Below are 23,664 nucleotides of genomic sequence, written 5' to 3'. Positions count from 1 at the left end.
TCCCGCGTTGTTTAATAAAAAGCATTTGTATCCGAGCACCCCGACTACTTTTCTCAAACGGGGTTCGTTTGGGAAATTCACAGTTGCACACCGAGAGCGCACTCGCCTATTTGTCTGTATTGGCAGTGCGGTCAGCGTGCCTATATCGAACACACCCAGTGCCACAAAAAAACTGCTCGTATAAAAATGCCTTTTATTACACAACGCGCGATGCAGCAATGCTAACCCCTTTTGGACTGATATTGAATTGAATTTGGCACATAGGCCAACATAGAAGTTAATGGCCAATTATAGGCGATGTAGAAAAAGGAGGCTGTCAATGCCTAGTGGGTCAGTTTTGGCACATGCCAAGGTAGGACTGGAAGTACTTTTCAAGTGGTTTGGAGAATAAATTACATTCATTTGAAAAAGCAGGAAGTGGAGATGACAGCAAATGGCTCTAGGCTCTGTCTGTGTTTAAAGAGGTTTCAACTGAATACGGGGAGAGGAGATCCAGTCTGGTCCAGGAGGAACCACAACCTCCACAGCGTCTGGTCCAGGAGGATCCACACCCCCCACAGATTAAAGAGGAACAGGAAGAGGAGACTGGTGAGTCAACTTTAGCCTCGGAAACCCAGACGTTTTTATTTCCATGGAGAAAAAAAAAGTCTGGGGCAGAGTCCACTTCAATTCGGCATAGAGTAGCGCAAACGTCGATCACTCTCTGCTGATTTCTGATCGTCTGCACCTTTGTTATATTGACGCACACACACACACACACACACACACACACACACACACACACACACACACACACACTCCTCTCTCTCTCTGTCGCTCTAATCAATTAGTCTCATGTCCAGCAGCAGCATAGGTGAGTTCCAGGCTAAGTCAACTTTGACATTACTACGTAGGAAGATGTGGTGCAATACTCTCAGGTAAAACAAATTAATATTTTATTAGTATTATTCTAACAAGACTAAAGGGTCATTCAGCAACTGTAACGATAAAAATATAGTTTGGTAACTCATGGTCCCCCAAAAGATAGACAGACACACAGCATGTTGTTTCTGCTTGTGCCGCTACATAAGTATAGCACAATAAGTTTGAACCCATAATCATGTTTAGCTATGAAGATATTTGGCATAAATGGTCAGAGTCACAGGCACGGCGCGTGCAGTGCCTTTTAAATCCATTCTCCGCAGCTGTAAGAAATTGATAATTATCAAACTGAAAGAGCACGTTTCATAAGGGCGTATTACATTATTTTTTTATTTCAGTATTTATTAACTGTTTACAGAATTACAGTACATTTCAAGCACAACTCAATACAAAAACTGTTAACTGTGAGTGGATGACCCAATAAAAGCATTACACTTGTTTACAAGAGGGTCCACCTTGTTCAATTCATCAAAACATTTGGAGACGTACAAATATACACTTCTATTTAACAGAACAGGAATTCATCATAAAGGAAGTAAAATGAGAAATATACAGTGAGGGGGAAAAGGGGTGGTTGGGTGGGGAAGGGTAGATTACATTAATAATGATAAAAAAAAGACTTCCGCCACATCGGTGAAATAATGTAGGGCATCGGCGCCAAGAATGACGGATACATCGGTGAGACCGATGTCGGGCTCTACTCAACACCGTGCTCTGCGAGGCGTTGAGAAGAGACTCGAGACACTCATTTTTTAAACGATGGTTATCCTGACAAAACGAATAGGAGAATAAATGTCATCTTTGAGTTGACAAAAGCACTTTGAGTTGCTCTGCTGATGCTACCTTCTCTCCCCTCCTCCTGTCTGTGTGTAAAGAGGTTTCATCTGAATATGAGGAGAGGAGATCCAGTCTGGTCCAGGAGGAACCACAACCTCCACAACATCAGGAGAGGAGATCCAGTCTGGTCCAGGAGGAACCACAACCTCCACAGATTAAAGAGGAACAGGAAGAGGAGACGGGTGAGTCAACTTTGACATTACTACGTAGGAAGATGTTGTGCAATACTCTCTCAGGCATTTACCATTTCCGCAAAACCTTTAACTTGAACGTGTGCCAGGACAAAAATCATGTTGGGTCGGGAGCTGTCGTACGCTTTGTCCTCACCTGTTTTTCTGTCGTACACAAGCGGAGCAGCATTGTCTGAACTGCTGACATGCTGTCACAGGCATCTAAGCATATGTATTCCCTCCTAAAATGTTAATATAAAACTGTATGTATATGCATTAAAAAAAAAAAGAACTTTACAAGCAATTAAAATCATGCAATAATTAAAAACAATATAACATGTTTACAATGTATTAGTTTGTGCTTAACTCATTTGGGGCGGGAACCCCTTTTGGTATTAGCATTATGTTATGCTTTAGCTATTGAAAAATAGCAGATCTACAAGCTTGTAGATCTGCTATTTTTGAAAAGATCGAAGAACGACTGACATAGAAACATAGCTTTTTCAGAAAACTGTCAGGATGTAGAAGAGCGTGTTTAATAAGGGCGTATTACATTCTAAAAGACAAGTGTAGGTTACATTAATGATGATAAAAAAAGACTTCGGTCACATCAGTGAAATAATGTTCGATACATCTGTGAGACCGATGTCGGGCTCTATTCACAACGCCTTGCTCTGCGAGGCGTTGTGAAGTGAATCGAGACACTTATTTTTTGAAACGAGGGTTATCCTGGCAAAACAAATAGGAGAATAAATGTCATCTTTGAGTTGCTCTGCTGATGCTACCTTCTCTCCCCTCCTCCTGTCTGTGTGTAAAGAGGTTTCATCTGAATATGAGGAGAGGAGATCCAGTCTGGTCCAGGAGGAACCACACCCTCCACAGATTAAGGAGGAACAACAGGAGAGGAGATCCAGTCTGGTCCAGGAGGAACCACAACCTCCACAGATTAAAGAGGAACAGGAAGAGGAGACTGGTGAGTCAACTTTGACATTACTACGTAGGAAGATGTTGTGCAATACTCTCTCAGGCATTTACCATTTCCGCAAAACCTTTAACTTGAACGTGTGCCAGGACAAGAATCATGTTGGGTCAGGAGCTGTCGTACGCTTTGTCCTCACCTGTTTTTCTGTCGTACACAAGCGGAGCAGCATTGTCTGAACTGCTGACATGCTGTCACAGGCATCTAAGCATATGTATTCACTCCTAAAATGTTAATATTAAACTGTACTTATATATGCATGTAAAAAAAAAAGAAGGTAGATTTCCAACTTTACAAGCAAATAAAATCACGCAATAATTTAAAACAATATAACATGTTTACAATGTATTAGTTTTTTTTGGTGAGATGCGAGCGCACTGGTGAGATGATTTGGGAGCACATGAGCGTGACATCAGATGCCTATATAATCACCAGTGTTTGGCAGTAACGAGTTACTAGTTACATATTACTATAATTATATTACTTTTTCCACTAACGAGTAGTATAACGAATTGCTCTGCAGAAATAGTAATATAGTAACTATTTACTCCGCCAAAACATGCTTTGTTACTCCTTACTTTCACTTACAAATGAGCATCATTTGTTTTGTTTAATTCGTTCGGTTATGCACTCATAGTAGATGGTTGTTGCATGGCATGCAAAAATAGAACAGATCTACAAGCTATCAACGGGTAAAAACAGACATGCGTTGTAGCTTGTAGATCTGTTTTTTTTTTTGCCTGCACAGCCTGCGCACAGTTATGACGTAGCGTACAGTATGCTTATGGGGTCTCGTCTCATACTCTCTTCACTTCCAAAAAACAACAGACAGACAGAGACCATGACAGAGACATGTATCGGTATTATTATATATTATATATCATTATAAAAACAACATACAGACAGAGACCATGACAGAGACATGTATCGGTATTATTATATATTATATATCATTATGAAAACAACAGACAGACAGAGACCATGACAGAGACATGTATCGGTATTATTATATATTATTATAAAAACAACAGACAGACAGAGACCATGACAGAGACATGTATCGGTATTATTATATATTATTATAAAAACAACAGACAGACAGAGACCATGACAGAGAAATGTATCGGTATTATTATATATTATATATCATTATAAAAACAACAGACAGACAGAGACATGTATCGGTATTATTATATATTATTATAAAAACAACAGACAGACAGAGACCATGACAGAGACATGTATCGATATTATTATATATTATATATCATTATAACAACAACAGACAGACAGAGACCATGACAGAGACATGTATCGATATTATTATATATTATATATCATTATAAAAACAACAGACAGACAGAGACATGTATCAGTATTATTTTATATTATATATCATTATAAAAACAACAGACAGACATAGACCATGACAGAGACATGTATCGGTATTATTATATATTATTATAAAAACAACAGACAGACAGAGACCATGACAGAGAAATGTATCTGTATTATTATATATTATTATAAAAACAACAGACAGACAGAGACCATGACAGAGACATGTATCCGTATTATTATATATTATTATAAAAACAACAGACAGACAGAGACCATGACAGAGACATGTATCGGTATTATTATATATTATTATAAAAACAACAGACAGACAGAGACCATGACAGAGACATGTATCAGTATTATTATATATTATATATCATTATAAAAACAACAGAGACAGACAGAGACCATGACAGAGACATGTATCTGTATTATTATATATTATTATAAAAACAACAGACAGACAGAGACCATGACAGAGACATGTATCGGTGTTATTATATATTATTATAAAAACAACAGACAGACAGAGACCATGACAGATACATGTATCGGTATTATTATATATTATTATAAAAACAACAGACAGACAGAGACCATGACAGAGACATGTATCAGTATTATTATATATTATATATCATTATAAAAACAACAGAGACAGACAGAGACCATGACAGAGAAATGTATCGGTATTATTTTGCATTCTTGTCTGTCAAAGATGCCAAGTATATTAATGTCTGTTGTAAACTTTGCTTGTGCAAAAAAACACTTTATCTAAACGTGTTGAAGCATCTGCTAAAGACGCACGAGAAATACAGAGCCCCCGGCCCCTCCCCGTGCAGGCAAAACAGACTGGATTCTATCCGCCAGGACATACATGGAGATTATCTGAGGAATTGGCTGGTCGCTGGTTGTATTGTTGTAGACGAGAGGTTAACCCGTCCCTCATGAACAGTTGACACGGCCTCATTTAATCAGATCCATCATGGTCCGGAGCGGTTGCTCAAAGACCCACCCGGAGTCAGCACTGTTTAATGCAATGTATTTGTGTGTGTTTAATATACGTTTTCTTTTGTTGAATTATTCATGACAAAGTTGTAAAAGTCAACAGTTTGTATATAAAATAAGCAAGCATCACGCTAGCAGACAATACACTAGTTCTGTCTTTCAATCATTTTATTATTATTATTGTTATTGTAATATTTTCACAATCTGATACACAGATACGCCTTCTACTTTCTGCTTGCTTATGTTATTGGAGGAACCACAACCTCCACAGATTAAAGAGGAACAGGAAGAGGAGACTGGTGAGTCAACTTTGACATTACTACGTAGGAAGATGTTGTGCAATACTCTCTCAAGCATTTACCATTTCCGCAAAACCTTTAACTTGAACGTGTGCCAGGACAAAAATCATGTTGGGTCGGGAGCTGTCGTACGCTTTGTCCTCACCTGTTTTTCTGTCGTACGCAAGCGGAGCAGCATTGTCTGAACTGCTGACATGCTGTCACAGGCATCTAAGCATATGTATTCACTCCTAAAATGTTAATTTAAAACTATGTATATGCATGTTAAAAAAAGAAAAAGATAGATTTCCAACTTTACAAGCAATTAAAATCACGCAATAATTAAAAACAATATAACATGTTTACAATGTATTAGTTTGTGCTTAACCCATTTTGGACGGGAACCCCTTTTGGTGTTTGAAAAATAGCAGATCTACAAGCTCGTATAGCGGTGGCGTACTACGAACTGTTAGGATGTAGAAGAGCGTAGGGCATATTACAGTGTAGGTTACATTAATGATGATAAAAAATGACTTCGGCCACATCAGTGAAATAATGTTCGATATTGGGCAATAAAATGACGGATACATCAATAATTAAAAACAATATAACATGTTTACAATGTATTAGTTTGTGCTTAATCAAACAGTGCTTTACTGGCCTTGTTATGCAAGCGCACTGGTGAGATGATTTGGGAGCGCATGAGCGTGACATCAGAAGCCTATATAATCACTGATATTATAAAACTAATATTTAGGCATAAATGGACTGCACGCCTTCATTTCCAAGTGACAATGACAAGCATACAGCTTGCCTATTTGCAATTGTAGGCTATAAGTGTAAAGGGCTTAATCATTCACCATTTAAATAAGTGCTTTGACAGTGGAGGTCGGGACCGCGGCGTGCGTCGCCAGCACATACCAGCACACATGCAAGCCTTCATCCATATGTTTATGATTCGTTCATCAATGATCAAATCACTCCATAAACGTTGATTATGACTGCCTTGACGACATTGTAGTAGCCTATCTCTCAAGCAGGCATCACTCACCCACAACACTTATCACAGCAGTGCGCAGTCTCACTGATCGCCTTCGCCGTGCACTGCGCACGAATGGGTAAAATGAATATAGGCCTAGCCTACAAACGTATTCCATTCATGGCAATGTGTCATGTAGCCTTGAGGTGCGTGCGTGCGTGCGTGCGTGCGTGCATGTGTGCGTGGACATGACAGCAAGGCAACGAAATTAAGGAAGGATCAGCTGTTTGCGATCACTTTATAAATGCTGTGGCGACGTGAGTGTAGGCCTACTACAAAACCAACAATCTAATTTGGGGCAGATTTTACATTCAATTGATGTATATTATGTCTGTTTATGAGTCTGGCGTAGAGGATTTCATCCTGTGCTGGAAATCTTTTCAATAAATGTTCTCCGCGCTCCGTTTGTACTCGCCCAATAAATATGCCCAAAGACGTGGAGTGAGATATTGACCTCTAGTTATCCATGTAAAAGTTCTGGCAGAAAACGCTTGTTTATTCAAATGTGTCTCTTCTTTTCAAACATCTCTCATATATTTTCACGGGCCTGTACACAAACGACATTTTCTCAGGGCGAGGGGTCCGGAATGACAGCTGGACTTCCATTTATGACAGTCACTCGCAGGGCAGAGTTTTCTGCTGCTCCAGAGTCACAGGCACGACGCGCACAGTGCGTTCCATTCTCTGCAGCTGTTAGAAATGAATTAATTAACAGAAAGTTATAATCCAGACAACTTAAGTATCCACAGTCCCATGATCCCATCTCCCAGTCACGGAGCTGGGACTGACACACAGAGAGACTGCAGCACAGACCGGCAGCTAGCTGCTAGAAGCTAGAGGTGTTGCCAGTATAACTCTATGGCAGAAACAAGCAACCTAGGTCTATACAAAATAAGCCAAAAAGAAGCAACACTGGTCGTTTCTGGCCAGTGTTGCCACATCTGCGGTTTATAAGCGATTTTGGGATTATTTTTGTAGATTGAAAAAATATTGGGGTCCTTTGCTCTTGGCATGAAAATGTTTGAGAACCACTGCTCTAAAACAATATTAGACAAAGTTTGAGCCACAAACACAATGCTCTCTCTCTTCTCCTTTTGTATAAATTTAATAGGCCTATTCATGATTCTGCTTATAGAGAAGATGCCCATGTTAGTTTGTTTTATGGAAACAGTTTGTGTTGAATGTGCCAATTGCACAGAATTATTCAAAAGAGAGAAAATGGGCAAGCCATAAAATAATGCACATTGCACTTGTCTTTGCATACGTCATTTTGCCATTTTCATAATGTGGCCCACATGTTCAGCTATTTGAGTATCCCTGGTTTACTGTGTCAGAAAAGGACACCAAACTCACAGTTTGCAAGGTGTGTGATTTCACGACGCTGTGATCGGTATCGGCAGTTACTGCTTCCAGTGATCGGTGATCGGCCCCAAAAAACCTGATCGGAGCATCTCTACAATACACCGTTTTCTTTCAGTTCATCATTGAATTTAAAGCAAAAAAGGTTTTGCGATTAATTGCGATTAATCACACGATTAACTACACAAATCATGCGATTAATCGCGATAAAAAAAATTAATCGCCTGACAGCACTATAAAAAATATATATTTAGGCATAAATGGACTGCACGCCTTTATTTCCAAGTGACAATGACAAGCATACAGCTTGCCTATTTGTAATTGTAGGCTATAGGTGTAAAGGGCTTAATCATTCACCATATAAAAAAATGCTTTGACAGTTCAGATAAAAGCGGGAGTCGGGATGTCGGGACCGCGGCGTGCGTCGCCAGCACATCCCAGCACACATGCAAGCCTTCATCCATATGTTTATGATTCGTTCATCAATGATCAAATCACTCCATAAACGTTGATTATGACTGCCTTGACGACATTGTAGTAGCCTATCTCTCATGCAGCCATCACTCACCCACAACACTTCACAGCAGTGCGCAGTCTCACTGATCGCCTTCACCGTGCACTGCGCACGAATGGGTAAAATTAATACAGGCCTAGCCTACAAACGTATTCCATTCATGACAATGTGTCATGTAGCCTTGAGGTGCGTGCGTGCATGTGTGCGTGGATATGACAGCAAGGCAACAAAATTAAGGAAGGATCAGCTGCTTGCGATCACTTTATAAATGCCGTGGCGACGTGAGTGTAGGCCTACTACAAAACCAACCATCTATTTTGGGGCAGATTTTACACTCACAACGCCTTGCTTTGCGAAGCGTTGTGAAGTGAATCGAGACACTTATTTTTTTGAAACGAGGGTTATCCTGACAAAACAAATAGGAGAATAAATGTCATCTTTGAGTTGCTCTGCTGATGCTACCTTCTCTCCCCTCCTCCTGTCTGTGTGTAAAGAGGTTTCATCTGAATATGAGGAGAGGAGATCCAGTCTGGTCCAGGAGGAACCACGACCTCCACAACATCAGGAGAGGAGATCCAGTCTGGTCCAGGAGGAACCACAACCTCCACAGATTAAAGAGGAACAGGAAGAGGAGACTGGTGAGTCAACTTTGACATTACTACGTAGGAAGATGTGGTGCAATACTCTCTCAGGTAAAACACAATGATGTTTTTATTAGTATTATTCTAACAAGACTAAAGGGCCATTCAAGCACAGCTTATGTGCCTCCCACAGACAGACACGCACACACGCACACGCACACACACACACATATATTTGGCATAATTGCTAAGGTATGAAATCGTCTCCATTTCGATAACTAAACACTAAGTTTAGTTCCCTGGTTAAGCAGTGCAGCCAACGTGTTTGTGTATCTGTGTGTGTGCGCTCGCACATTTTTACAGATCTTATATTTTGAACCAGGTGATGTATGTGTGTCCATCATAATATTTATGTCTGTCAGTCTGTCTCTGTCAAACAAGTGCTTGATAAAATATATTTCACATTGTCAAAGCACAATATTACGTGCATGTGTAACCATTTATTGCACGAGACATGGTACGTGCACCACTGGACAAAAGGATTAAGTCATCTGTCCAGGAAGGTTCTAATCATGCATCAACTAAAGGGTGTTATTTTAACACATGGAGTGTAGGGATGTCAGTAACGGATAGTTTCCCAGCCGGTTAGCCGACAGGATTAACCGGGTCATAAACGGATAGTGGTTCTTTTTTTTCTTTTTTTTTAATAGGCTACCCCAAATGTAATATGCATATATAGGCTACATAATTAAAGTTGGTAGACGAATGGTATACATTTATTTATGCTCCTTTTTTAAAAGACAAACAAAAAAGCAACATTTAACAATATAAATTAATTGTTGTAGGCTTAATCATCAATAAACAACGCATCGCATCTGCATGATGCATAATATATATAAATACAAACAAAAGATGCAAGACAAGTAAAACATTTTAGAGGCTCAAAAATGTAATTTCAAGCCCTGAAAACTGTTTTTGATTTAAAAATGGAAAATATGACTTTACTCCAACACTACCAAAGCTATAAAACGGGAAACACTGCGTGGGGAAAATGCAAAGTTCAAACATTAAATGTTTTCTCTCTCTTTGTGTCTTTTTTTTCTAGCCGTCCCGCACCTCCCTGTGTGTAAAGAGGAGGTTTTTACTGAACAACAGGAGAGGAGCTCCAGTCTGGTCCAGGAGGAACCACAACCACCACAGACTAAAGATGAACAAGAGGAGCTATTTCAAAGACCAATGGAGGCTGAAGATGTTCATGATGATGAAAACGGAGAGACAGAGCCTGTAGCCGGCACCTCAACTCAACACATGAAAACACAAGCTGATCTAGAGGACTGTGGAACATCACAACCAACTAGTGACGACCAGCTCCTCTCTTCACACTGTTCTGAATCTGACACTGAAGACAGTGATGAGTGGCAGGAGCCCAGTGAAGGTCAGTCAACTTTAAACACACTGAAATCACACAAGACAAATGTGGAAGGGCAAAGATTGTCTTTGAGCAGCAAGCTGTCCAAGAACCTGAAATCATCAAAACAAACACACTTCATGAGGAGCCACACAGGGAAGAAACGCTTTAGTTGTACAGAGTGTGGCAAATATTTTAATTGTAATGCAAATATGACGAGGCACACAAGGACTCATACAGGGGAAAAGCCCTTCACTTGTACAGTTTGTTGTAAAGGCTTCGCTCAGACTGTTCATCTAAAAACACACATGAGGACTCATACAGGGGAAAAGCCCTTTACTTGTAACGTCTGTGGTAAAGGCTGTACAAACAGTGTTAATCTAAAAAGACACATGAGGACTCATACAGGGGAAAAGCCCTTCACTTGTACAGTTTGTGGTAAAGGCTTTATTCAGAGTGGTGAACTAAAATCACACATGAGGACTCATACAGGGGAAAAGCCCTTCACTTGTAACGTCTGTGGTAAAGGCTTTGCTCGGAGTGGTGTTCTAAAATCACACATGAAGACTCATACAGGGGAAAAGCCCTTTACTTGTAACATCTGTGGTAAAGGCTTTGCTCGGAGTGGTGTTCTAAAAATACACATGAGGACTCATACAGGGGAAAAGCCCTTTACTTGTAACGTCTGTGGTAAAGGCTTTGCTCATAGTGGTGTTCTAAAAATACACATGAGGACTCATACAGGGGAAAAGCCCTTTACTTGTAACGTCTGTGGTAAAGGCTGTATTATGAGTGGTGATCTAAAAATACACATGAGGACTCATACAGGGGAAAAGCCCTTCACTTGTACTGTTTGTGGTAAAGGCTGTATTCAAAATAGTGATCTAAAAAAACACATGAGGACTCATACAGGGGAAAAGCCCTTCACTTGTACTGTTTGTGGTAAAGGCTTTATTCAGATTGGTGAACTAAAATCACACATGAGGACTCATACAGGGGAAAAGCCCTTCACTTGTAACGTCTGTGGTAAAGGCTTTTCTCATAGTGGTGAACTAAAAATACACATGAGGATTCATACAGGGGAAAAGCCCTTTACTTGTAACGTCTGTGGCAAAGGCTTTGCTCAGAGTGGTGATCTAAAATCACACATGAGGACTCATACAGGGGAAAAGCCCTTTAATTGTAACGTCTGTGGCAAAGGCTTTGCTCAGAGTGGTGAACTAAAAACACACATGAGGACTCATACAGGGGAAAAGCCCTTTACTTGTAACGTGTGTTGTAAAGGTTTTGCTCGGAGTGGCGTTCTAAAAATACACATGAGCACTCATACAGGGGAAAAGCCCTTTACTTGTAACGTGTGTGGTAAAGGCTTTGCTCAGAGTGGCGTTCTAAAAATACACATGATGACTCATACAGGGGAAAAGCCCTTCACTTGTAACGTCTGTGGTAAAGGCTTTTCTCATAGTGGTGAACTAAAAATACACATGAGGACTCATACAGGGGAAAAGCCCTTTACTTGTAACGTCTGTGGTAAAGGCTTTGCTCGGAGTGGTGATCTAAAATCACACATGAAGACTCATACAGGGGAAAAGCCCTTTACTTGTAACGTCTGTGGTAAAGGCTTTTCTCATAGTGGTGAACTAAAAATACACATGAGGACTCATACAGGGGAAAAGCCCTTTACTTGTAACGTGTGTGGTAAAGGCTTTGCTCGGAGTGGTAAACTTAAAATGCACATGAGGATTCATACAGGGGAAAAGCCCTTTACTTGTAACGTCTGTGGCAAAGGCTTTGCTCAGAGTGGTCATCTAAAATCACACATGAGGACTCATACAGGGGAAAAGCCCTTTACTTGTAACGTCTGTGGCAAAGGCTTTGCTCAGAGTGGTGAACTAAAAACACACATGAGGACTCATACAGGGGAAAAGCCCTTTACTTGTAACGTGTGTTGTAAAGGTTTTGCTCGGAGTGGCATTCTAAAAATACACATGAGCACTCATACAGGGGAAAAGCCCTTTACTTGTAACGTGTGTGGTAAAGGCTTTGCTCACAGTGTTCAACTAAAAACACACATGAGGACTCATACAGGGGAAAAGCCCTTTACTTGTAACGTCTGTGGTAAAGGCTTTGCTCAGAGTGGCGTTCTAAAAATACACATGATGACTCATACAGGGGAAAAGCCCTTCACTTGTACAGTTTGTGGTAAAGGCTTTATTCAGATTGGTAAACTAAAAATACACATGAGGACTCATACAGGGGAAAATCCCTTTACTTGTAACGTCTGTGGTAAAGGCTGTACACAGAGTGTTAATCTAAAATCACACATGAGGACTCATACAGGGGAAAAGCCCATAGATGAATGAGGACTCATACAGGGGTGGGGGGGGGTTGCTTGGGTCAAAATACACATCTGAGGATAATGAGGAGGAATCATACAGGGAAGAAGTGGTTAGTTGTAATAGTAATAAATCCACATTTTCCCCATTTGAGTTGACACATGATATAACATACAATCGAATGATCATTCATTCTATTCCAGGATGACAATGACAAGTGGTAGATACTAAAGTCCTGGAATCACATAATCTGACACTATCAACATGACCACCACAATTTAGTTTCTTAAGTATCTTTTGTATGTAAAACCTATATACACATGGCACAACAAGTTGTTGTCTTTGGTAGATTATTTCTCTATTGTAACTCTGTTTAATTATACCGTCGGATGTTTCAGACTTTAGCCACCGAGTTTGCTAGCGCTCTGGGAGAACAGAGCGGCTGAATTCTTTGTTTTGATTAGGTGTGGAGCGGTGCTCGTTTGAACCACGGCTAGAAGGCTGTTTCAACCAATCAGATTGCTTCCTCGAAACGACCCACTGTTGCCACTTGGTGTGGCCGATCCGGCCCATTCCAGTTATGCTACAGATTGTATCTTGCGTCGCTACTTTATAGCAGACCTGGGCATTGACCAGTGGTGGAAAAAAATACTCAATTGTTTTACTATTTTGGACGGGAACCCCTTTTGCTGTTTAGGCATTATTTTATACTTGAAAAATAGCAGATCTACAAGCTCATAGCTCTACGCTTGTAGGTCTGCTATGAATATTGCAGATTTATGAAAAAATATTCTTATGCCACTAATACATGCATGCTTGAATGAACTCTCTACTTGCATTTGTCCCAGGTGCAGCTAATTAAATGTTTAAAGCAGGTAATAAAGCTGCAATAAGTAATAATATAAATAATGTTCTATAAATTATGTCCTATAGCAAAGAGCAGAGCTTCTGAAACGTGTTGGCTGCTAGAGCAATTAACTGACCTTCATGCAGTACCTGTTATCAACCAGTAGGTGTCCTCCTAGACTACAGGATCTAAATGTCTCGTCAGAAGAGCAGGCAGACCAAATTCAACAGACATTATAAAACATATCTTATACATATCATAATCAGTGGTGTCATTGATTGTCACTTGGACACTTAGGCTGGTGCGGGAGGGGGGAGGGGGCATTACATATGTTACATGCATATAGAAAAATGGGGGAGGGGGGGGAATGTCACATGATTTACTGTGATTTATTTTTAAATAGAACACTGAGTGCATGGGATGTTAATGTATGGTTCTGTACAACTGTATGAATGAGTGTGCTTATCAATAAACAGGAAAAAAGAAAAGAAAACAGTGGTGTCATGGTGTTTTTTTTGTACTGGTACCACAGCGTTTTAATGACGTCACGTGCACGCACGTGCGTGCGCATGTGCACGTGTGCATCGCAGAACACACGTACAGAATAGCTGATATAGCCTAAGCCTGTTGTTAACTAACTAGTCTATGATAGTTTTAGACGCAAACACACAAGTAGACTTAAAATACTCAGACAAACATCTTTATTGCACACTGGCACAACTAAAAAGGTTTGCTTTGGACGAATGAATAGATCTGTTCTTTGATGGAGGAGGACTCTGGAGGAGGCATTCACTTCTTGTGTGAAGATGTAAGAACACGCACCACAGCAGCAGTGGAGCCCCAGCCTACTGCTGTAAGTGTGCATGCTTATACCGTGCGCTCGGGTATAAACAGTTAAGCTGTCCTGTTGTTATGAAAAGACGCAAAGTAGTATCTGTTATGATTCTATACTAAGTACTGACTGGACCCTCATCTGGTTCTGACAGACCGGTCTTGTGTGTGTGTAGGCTGAGGTTGGTGTGTGACGACCTGGTTGAATCATTCCTTGGTTCGGTGGCGGACGGACGGACGGGCCGGCCCGGGAGAACAATAACATGACACGAGACTGTCTCACGCTAAGACGTTCACAAAATGTATTACATACATACAGAACATATATAGCAGGGGTGCCCACACTTTTTTGAGGTCTACTTTTAAAATTGCCAGCTCAAGGTGATCTACCAACCAAAAAAATATTATCCCATTTCTTAAAATACTCAAAATAAATAACATTAAGGCATTAGGACTGTTTCAAAATCAATTATATTTATTTACCTTTTCAGTTACCCCACATTGCAAAGAAGATATTTTTTGTTAAAGTTACTCTTTGTAATAGCGTCAATCAATTTAAATTTGTAATAACATATTGCTCATAAAATGTTACAAATATTAAAAGTATCACACTATATTAATGGAAAGTGTTTCATACAATTTAAGTTAAAAAAATCTGAACTATCCCTTTAATCAGATGACTGCTTGTAGCCTTGCACTGAATGGAGTTTGAATGGTTAATGAATGGAGTATTATATAGCAAGGATCCTCATGTCCTAAAATGACGTCACTGACTAGACATCACAATCACTGCCAGCAGCACGCTTGACCTCGCTGCGTCTCCAACTGTCTTCACTCATAAAGTATGTCACAGTTCAGGCAGTACACAATACATATAAGTACATTGTATATTCACGTACAACTACCTTGTACAAGTACACAGCATGTTGTATATTACAACAGTATCCATTTGATTCAGCACGGTAGGGGAGGATGGGGGAAGATGAACCACTTTTTACTTAAGTTGTCCTGGAAGCAAGGCAAAATGAGATGGCAGTCAAATCTAATGATCTACACATATTTCAGGATGTCCTCTATCAATTGAAATTATGAGTAAGCAGCTATGACAAAGGGCCATGAAAATATGACCTTAAAAATAAATAAAAAAGTGGCTCAATTTGCCCCAGGTAAGGGGTAATGTGGCGCTGAATATGGACTCAGCGTTGGATTCCTATTAATAAGATGTGCACTGCAAAATGTGCCAATACAAACATTGTGATCTGTGGCCAGAGCTGACTTGCTGGGTTAACATAGAGGTGTGAAGTGAGACACTTCTCTCTCTCAAAGGGAAGACAGTATACCAACTGTCGGTACACCAACTGTTTCTACTACTAACAAGTTATAATAATCACTGGAATGTAATTATTGTAAAGCAGTAATGTCATGGGTTGAACTGCTTTTAATAGTGGAGTAAAGTCATACAAAGACTAGAGGTTAAAATGTCCTGTCCCAACCCTGACACAGCAGGAGATCTGATAAGGTACCATCCTTTCAACTCACAGCGGGGGATGAGCACAAGAGCGCATGTTGAGCACACGGCGACCACATGTGTGCTCAATTCACTTCCTGGTATACCTCAGCCAAACGCTTCCTGGAGCTGCAAACAGCCAATCACAGGAAGAGCTGATGGCCGAAGGGGGTAGACACCCTGGAGGATGGGCACACACTCAGCACATGGGGAAAGCTTTAAGCTGACCAATGACTGAGGGCCTGACACAAACGGCCAATCACAGGAATGCTCAGAGTAGAACAGAGCTTCATATAATCTAGCATGGGTTATCTTGATTCAGTTCCTAAGCAAAGAGGGAGCCATGCCTCATGTACATTGTGCATGATGAACCAAACCTGTGTATCAACAATGCACAGCAACTAAGCAGCCTCACACTGACCAATGTTTTTTTACCTAATCAAACGGTTACTAATCTAATTAAAGGCCTGAACAAGGGCTATAATCACTAACCCGATCTAAAGAGCTAAGCTCGTTGTGTCAAATGTATGCTTATGAAATCATATAATAAATATATATAAAATACAAATGAGTTATGTTATTTAGGTTGCGAATGGCCTGAGATTTGAGTAAATACTTTGACCCAATGTGAAGCTGTAATCCTTTCAGAGGGGCTAGATAGCACGGTTAATGTTAAAACTAACAAAGAAACCGTAGCAAACTATAAATCTGAACAGGTAAGTTGATCCAAAATTGAACCACATGATATTTTAATGTAAAGAGCTTAAACTTGAACAGATAATGTATTCACGTATTGAAAATAATTTAATAACAGTTTTCCCTTTTGCAAATAGTCTTATTTATCTGTTTATTTATTATTTAAACAATATAAAGACAATTAAATAAAGTTTGTTATTCAGAACCTTATAATATTTGCAATATTGTTAATACAATATAGCAAATTTGCAAAGATTTGCAAACATCCAAATTAAAGGTCATTCAGTATAATTTGAGTAGCTAATACTTAATACAAAAATATGAATGGTGATTCACATTAAGAAAATTGGCTCAATTTACCCCAAGGAATTGGTTCAACTTGCCCCATGGCCACTTTTTGACAAAACATGGCTAGCTTAATGCTCCAGGCTAATGTTTAGCTAAATGATTCACATGGGTTTTATACATTGGTATATCACCAACATGCATGATATATAAGTTTAGACCTGGGTGCTTTTGCTTTAACATAAAAATGATTATTCCAGAAAAGTTCTTTTTTTTACTTTGACCAGCAAAAAACACTTTTTTGTGTATAAATGTACTGTCCATGTGTCTCTCATCTTCACAGTCAGGTTGAAATGGTGGGTGTGTCCTGATTTTGAGGTCACATGACAACTCATGTGTGTAGTTTTAAAGATACAGGGGGTGGTTCAACTTACCCGACGGTTCATCTCCCCCATCCTCCCCTACTTGCCACGGTGTGTAAATAGTAAACCTAGACCACTGGGTAGGCTATACTTACTAAACCTAGACCACTGGGTAGGCTATACTTACTAAACCTAGACCACTGGGTAGGCTATACTTACTAAACCTAGACCACTGGGTAGGCTATACTTACTTGGTGCGTCTTGGAAAGTCAGGTGACGCGAGGTTGATTAGGTGCGTCTTCTCTTGAATATAATAATAATAATAATAATAAAACTTTATTTGTATAGCACCTTTCATGACATGAAATGCAGCTCAAAGTGCTTTACAGAGCAATGGAGAAAAAAATAAAAGCAAGGCAACAACATTAAAAAACAAGCAGTAATGCAATACAGTGAGGACATGAATAACAAAAAATAAAAGATCAATTAAAAGCAATGTTGTAGAAGCGGGTCTTGAGCTGAGCTTTAAAAATGTCTCCAGATGCTGCCTGACGAAGGTACAGAGGGAGTTTGTTCCATGCCGACGGCCCGTAGAAGCAAAAAGCTGCTTCCCCATATTTTTTAGTTGCCATTTTTTTAGGCAAAGCGAGCAGGCCAATCTGGGGGGACGCGTTCTAGCGTGCACGCGCACATGCACCGTTTTGTTCCGTCCCTGTGCGTGTGCACGGCGTGGTACTGCGTTCTACGAGCACTGCATGACACAACTGATCATAATGCAACACATATTATAGTTCTACGAGCATGACACAACTGATCATAATGCAACACATAATTATAATGCAACATTCCATAAGGACACATTTTGTATGGCCTGGATGGGGCCTCCCTCCTTAACCCATTCTGACCTGAGATCAGATTCTAAAAATGTCTTCTACATCCTGACAGTTTTCATTCTGACCTGAGATCAGATTCTAAAAATGTCTTCCATGTCAGTCGCTCTTCTATTTTTCAAAAATAGCAGACCTACAAGCTCATAGTGCGCCACTCGGTGGCGCGCTCTGAGCTTGTAGTTCTGCTATTTTTCAATAACTAAAGCACGACATGATGCTAACACCAAAATGGGTTAAAATGTATTCAATTCGTTGTGGCCTGGCCAGATCAGTCATGTGACATTGTGTTTTCAACTGAACCTTAATGGTCAGATTCCTGACCTCTGACCCTGGCTAGCAGTAGATGGCAAACCGGAAGTCATTTTAGTGGACGGGAGCAGGACGGTAAACGGAACAGGACGGATGTTAAAATATTAAATCTTTTTACCGTGCCGTCCAGCAGGTTTTGCTGTTTGCCATCTACCGCTTGCCTGATTCCATGTGAATGGTGAATGCATTAGATCAGTGAAGATCACCCATTATTTTGAATTATACATACACAGCGCTCCAGGTCAAACCATGCAGTTGTTTTTCACGAAATGTGGCAATATGGCTATGTCACCCTGCTTAGAGACAAAGACCACAACCATTGGCCAAAGGGTGGCGCTATAGCACTCAATTGAAAAACAGTCATAGATCATGAACTGCCAGCTCATGAACCGCCAGTAATAATTACTAGGTAATTACTGTCTATTACATAGGTACTAATTCAGACTCCCTGAGTCCCTGATGTTGGATTCCAGTCATCAGTGGTGGAAAAAGTAGCCTACGAATACTCAAGTATTCAAAATGACAAATCGCAAAGTACCTTTTAATATCAATGAATCACGGATTTAAAATGTCAAATGTGCAAAAACCTGATCTACAAGCGCAAAGCGTGTCACACCGCAACAGATATTTTAAGATTCAAAGGCAGTTTCAAAAAGTATCTATCTATCTATCTATCTATCTATCTATCTATCTATCTATCTATCTATCTATCTATCTATCTATCTATCTATCTATCTATCTATCTGTGACAGTTACACACCTCCACCACCATAGGGCGAAAGGCATTAAGGGAACAGTGCCTGGATTATTTTGTTGCGCATGCGTGGAAAACCTTTGACCCTGAAGTGGTTGTTTGCATCACGTGATGCCATCACGTCACGTGACTGCGTCTTGTTTTCCATTACGGCGATGGCCGCTGTTGAAGAAGTCAGACATGTTGTCGTGTCTCTCGGGAATTGTTGATGTTTGTGCCTTTATTACACATTCTATATTACAGTAGGAACAGAAAGCTTGGTGGAAATGTCTCCTAAAGGAGGTGAAAAGCGTCAAATGGAGTCTGTACGGCTGAAGATAAATGAACAGCTAGCGGCGGTGGGAGAGGAGATATTGTTTGTTGTGGACAAACAGCAGCGTGGCGCTGCTGATGTTTGTAGTGTGGAGCTTAGCGTCAGAGTGTTTGTGTTGGAGCGCCTCAGCGCGGTGGGAGAGTTCATGGTCAACCTCTTCCAGAGAGAGATGGAGACACTACAAACTCTGCTGGAGACACAAAACAAACTGCTGGACATTGATTTTGATATGGACATCGATCTACACACTGCAGGTTAGTAGATTCTGAACAACACCAGCTTAGCTACAAGTATCATTAAGCTAGCTGAACGGAACTACATCTCCCAGTAGTTGTACTAGCCCTAGAATGTCTGTGATCATACATAAATTACATATATTCCTGTAAACACAGCCATAGATCGGATGCCTCCGCTCCCAGTGAGCAAGGAGACCTGCTAACCAGCTAACATTTCCCCGCTAGGTGCCGCCTCCCGCTGTCTATTTCTTCACGTAGCACGCCCAAACTGCCGTGGCCCTCGCCGCGCTGTCGGGGCGAGGGACGATCGCGCTCATTTACATTTTTAATGACTCGTGAATTTACAGCGATGTACAGCCCCTCCTCACGCTGACGTAAGGCTTGCCTCCCCCGCCCGACTCTCTCTCTCTCTCTCTCTCTCTCAGGCATGGATGTGCATCGTATGTATAAATACATGTTTGCCTTGTTTTAGTTTTTATTCTTATGCCGTTATTGTATAAACTCATTAATAGTGACCTATTATTATTATTATTATTATTTCATTAGTATTGTTATTAATAATAATAATAATAATAATAATAATAATAATAATATTTAGTACAGCAGGGACTATACTTGCATATTTATAAGTATATACAAATATATAAGGCTACTATATTTTAGCCTGTAACCAACCTGGCACCAGTGTAGTTTATTACACCAATAGTTTATTGCTGTGTAACTGTTATTGCAACATTACTGGGCCTACATAACTAACCACACAGAATAGACTTGGTGTTTTATAGACATAAGAAATTAAACTTGAGAACTGATTCCACAAAATCCTTGCAGATTTGAGGTAAAACGTTCACTGGGTTTGGGCCACATTTTCACGATTAAAAAAAAATAGCAAATCCTTGTAGATCTGCCAACAATCTAACGGCTTTTAAAATGATGGTTAAAGTGTTTAAATGATATGACTGTTTTCTGAAAACCCTAGATGTTTCTGTATCATTGGTGTTCAAACGATTTACTCCAATCTGAAAATGTTGTTCCAGGGACCGCGCTACGAGCTTGTAGGTCTGCTATTATCCTGAAAATGTGCAAATCTTTGAATATATATTATTTCAGAGCAAACGTTTTTAACTCCTCTTTGCTTCTGGTTAGTCCCTGGAACAACATATTTCCAGATAGGTGTCTGCGGCCAATTTCATAATATTTCTGGGGTCCTTGACATGACATAATTTGAGAACCACTGATATAGAAACATAGGTTTTTCAGAAAACTGTGGAATTGTGGACAGTCTTATCCAACAATGTTCTGGTGGTTTCAGGAAAGTTGGTGTTTTACTGTTTTATATATTTTAGGAGCCAGTGGTTCTCAAAGTGTGGTCCTAAAGTGCATTCTCAGCAAAATGGCATAAAAATCAACCACTTGTATTCTAAACTTGTCTGTTTTAAAATATTTCCATGTTCTTTTATGTTTATGTGCCTTTATTTATGTTTAACATGGCTGTCTAAATGTTTTCATTGTAACCAATTTTTTTTCCTAATAAAGAAACAAAATGAAGTATACATTTGCTGCTTAATTATGTTTCTATAAATATGTGGGAGGGAGGTGAGCATGGGGGAGGATCGAGGGGTGCGGGTCGCAATATATATGGGGGGGGGGGTGTCATAAGCCAGCTTCACGCTGTCCTGCTGCTGCCGTCCGTAGCTGACGTTCGAGTCGCGGCAGAGAAGCGGGGCGCCGGCTACACGCGCGTCGGGGCGCGCGGCCCACGCTGATCATGAACGACTCACCCACGTCGCATCACGCGCCCGGCGGAGGACACGATCCGTGACGCGCGGGGACCGCCTCACGTCGGCGGCGCGCCATGACTTGCTAGCTGGGGGGCAGCATAAATGTGCTCCGCTCTCAGTTTGTACTCAATAAATAATTCCAAAGGCGTGGAGTGAGAAATTGTCTTCTAGTTTCACATCCATGTAAACGTTCTCAGGGCGAGGGGTCCGGAATGACAGCTGGACTTCCATTTATGACAGTCACTCGCAGTGCAGGGTTTTCTGCTGCAGCGTAGGCTCCAGAGTCACAGGCACGGCGCGCAGAGCCTTTTAAAATCCATTCTCTGCAGCTGTAATACACTAATTAATATCAAACCGAAAGAGCGCTTTTCATAAGGACGTATTACATTCTAAAAGTGTAGGTTACATTAATGAAAAACGCATTGGTGAAATAATGTCTGCATCGGTGCCAAAAATGCCGGATACATCGGTGAGACCGATGTCGGGCTCTACTCACAACACCTTGCTCTGCGAGGCGTTGTGAAGAGACTCGAGACATCTTTTAAACGATGGTTATGCTGACAAAACGAATAGGAGAATAAATGTCATCTTTGAGTTGACAAAAGCACTTTGAGTTGCTCTGCTGATGCTACCTTCTCTCCCCTCCTCCTGTCTGTGTGTAAAGAGGTTTCATCTGAATATGAGGAGAGGAGATCCAGTCTGGTCCAGGAGGAACCACAACCTCCACAACATCAGGAGAGGAGATCCAGTCTGGTCCAGGAGGAACCACAACCTCCACAACATCAGGAGAGGAGATCCAGTCTGGTCCAGGAGGAACCACACCCTCCACAGATTAAAGATGAACAGGAAGAGGAGACTGGTGAGTCGACTTTGACATTACTACGTAGGAAGATGTGGTGCAATACTCTCTCAGGCATTTACCATTTCCGCAAAACCTTGAACATGAACGTGTGCCAGGACAAAAATCATGTTGGGTCGGGAGCTGTCGTACGCTTTGTCCTCACCTGTTTTTCTGTCGTACACAAGCGGAGCAGCATTGTCTGAACTGCTGACATGCTGTCACAGGCATCTAAGCATAATTATTCACTCCTAAAATGTTAATATAAAACTGTATGTATATGCATGTAAAAAAAAAGGAAGAAGTTAGATTTCCAACTTTACAAGCAATTGATATCACGCAATAATTAAAAACAATATAACATGATTACAATGTATTAGTTTGTGCTTAACCCATTTTGGGCGGGAACCCCTTTTGGTGTTAGCATTATGTTATGCTTTAGCTATTGAAAAATAGCAGATCTACAAGCTCGTAGCACGCCACCGAGTGGCGAGCTTGTAGATCTGCTATTTTTGAAAAATCGACTGACATAGAAAGAGCTTTTTCAGAAAACTGTCAGGATGTAGAAGAGCGTGTTTCATAAGGGCGTATTACATTCTAAAAGACAAGTGTAGGTTACATTAATGATGATAAAAAAAAATTTCGGCTACATCAGTGAAATAATGTCCGATATCGGGCATTGGCACCTAAAATAACGGATACATCAATAATTAAAAGCAATATAACATGTTTACAATGTATTCGTTTGTGCTTAATCAAACAGTGCTTTACTGGCCTTGTTATGCAAGCGCACTGGTGAGATGATTTGGGAGCGCATGAGTGTGACATCAGATGCCTATATAATCAATGATATTATAAAACAAATATTTAGGCATAAATGGACTGCACACCTTTATTTCCAAGTGACAATGACAAGCATACAGCTTGCCTATTTGCAATTGTAGGCTATAGGTGTAAAGCGCTTAATCATTCACCATTTAAATAAGTGCTTTGACAGTTCAGATAAAAGCGGGAGTTGGGAGGTCGGGACCGCGGCGTGCGTCGCCAGCACATACCAGCACACATGCAAGCCTTCATCCATATGTTTATGATTCGTTCATCAATGATCAAATCACTCCATAAACGTTGATTATGACTGCCTTGACGACATTGTAGTAGCCTATCTCTCATGCAGGCATCACTCACCCACAACACTTATCACAGCAGTGCGCAGTCTCACTGATCGCCTTCGCCGTGCACGGCGC

This window comes from Protomyctophum parallelum (genome assembly GCF_964188405.1).
Source record: "Protomyctophum parallelum genome assembly, chromosome: 17".
Lineage (NCBI taxonomy): Eukaryota > Metazoa > Chordata > Actinopteri > Myctophiformes > Myctophidae > Protomyctophum > Protomyctophum parallelum.
The sequence above is the reverse complement of the archived record's forward strand: the minus strand, read 5'-3'. Positions refer to the sequence as shown.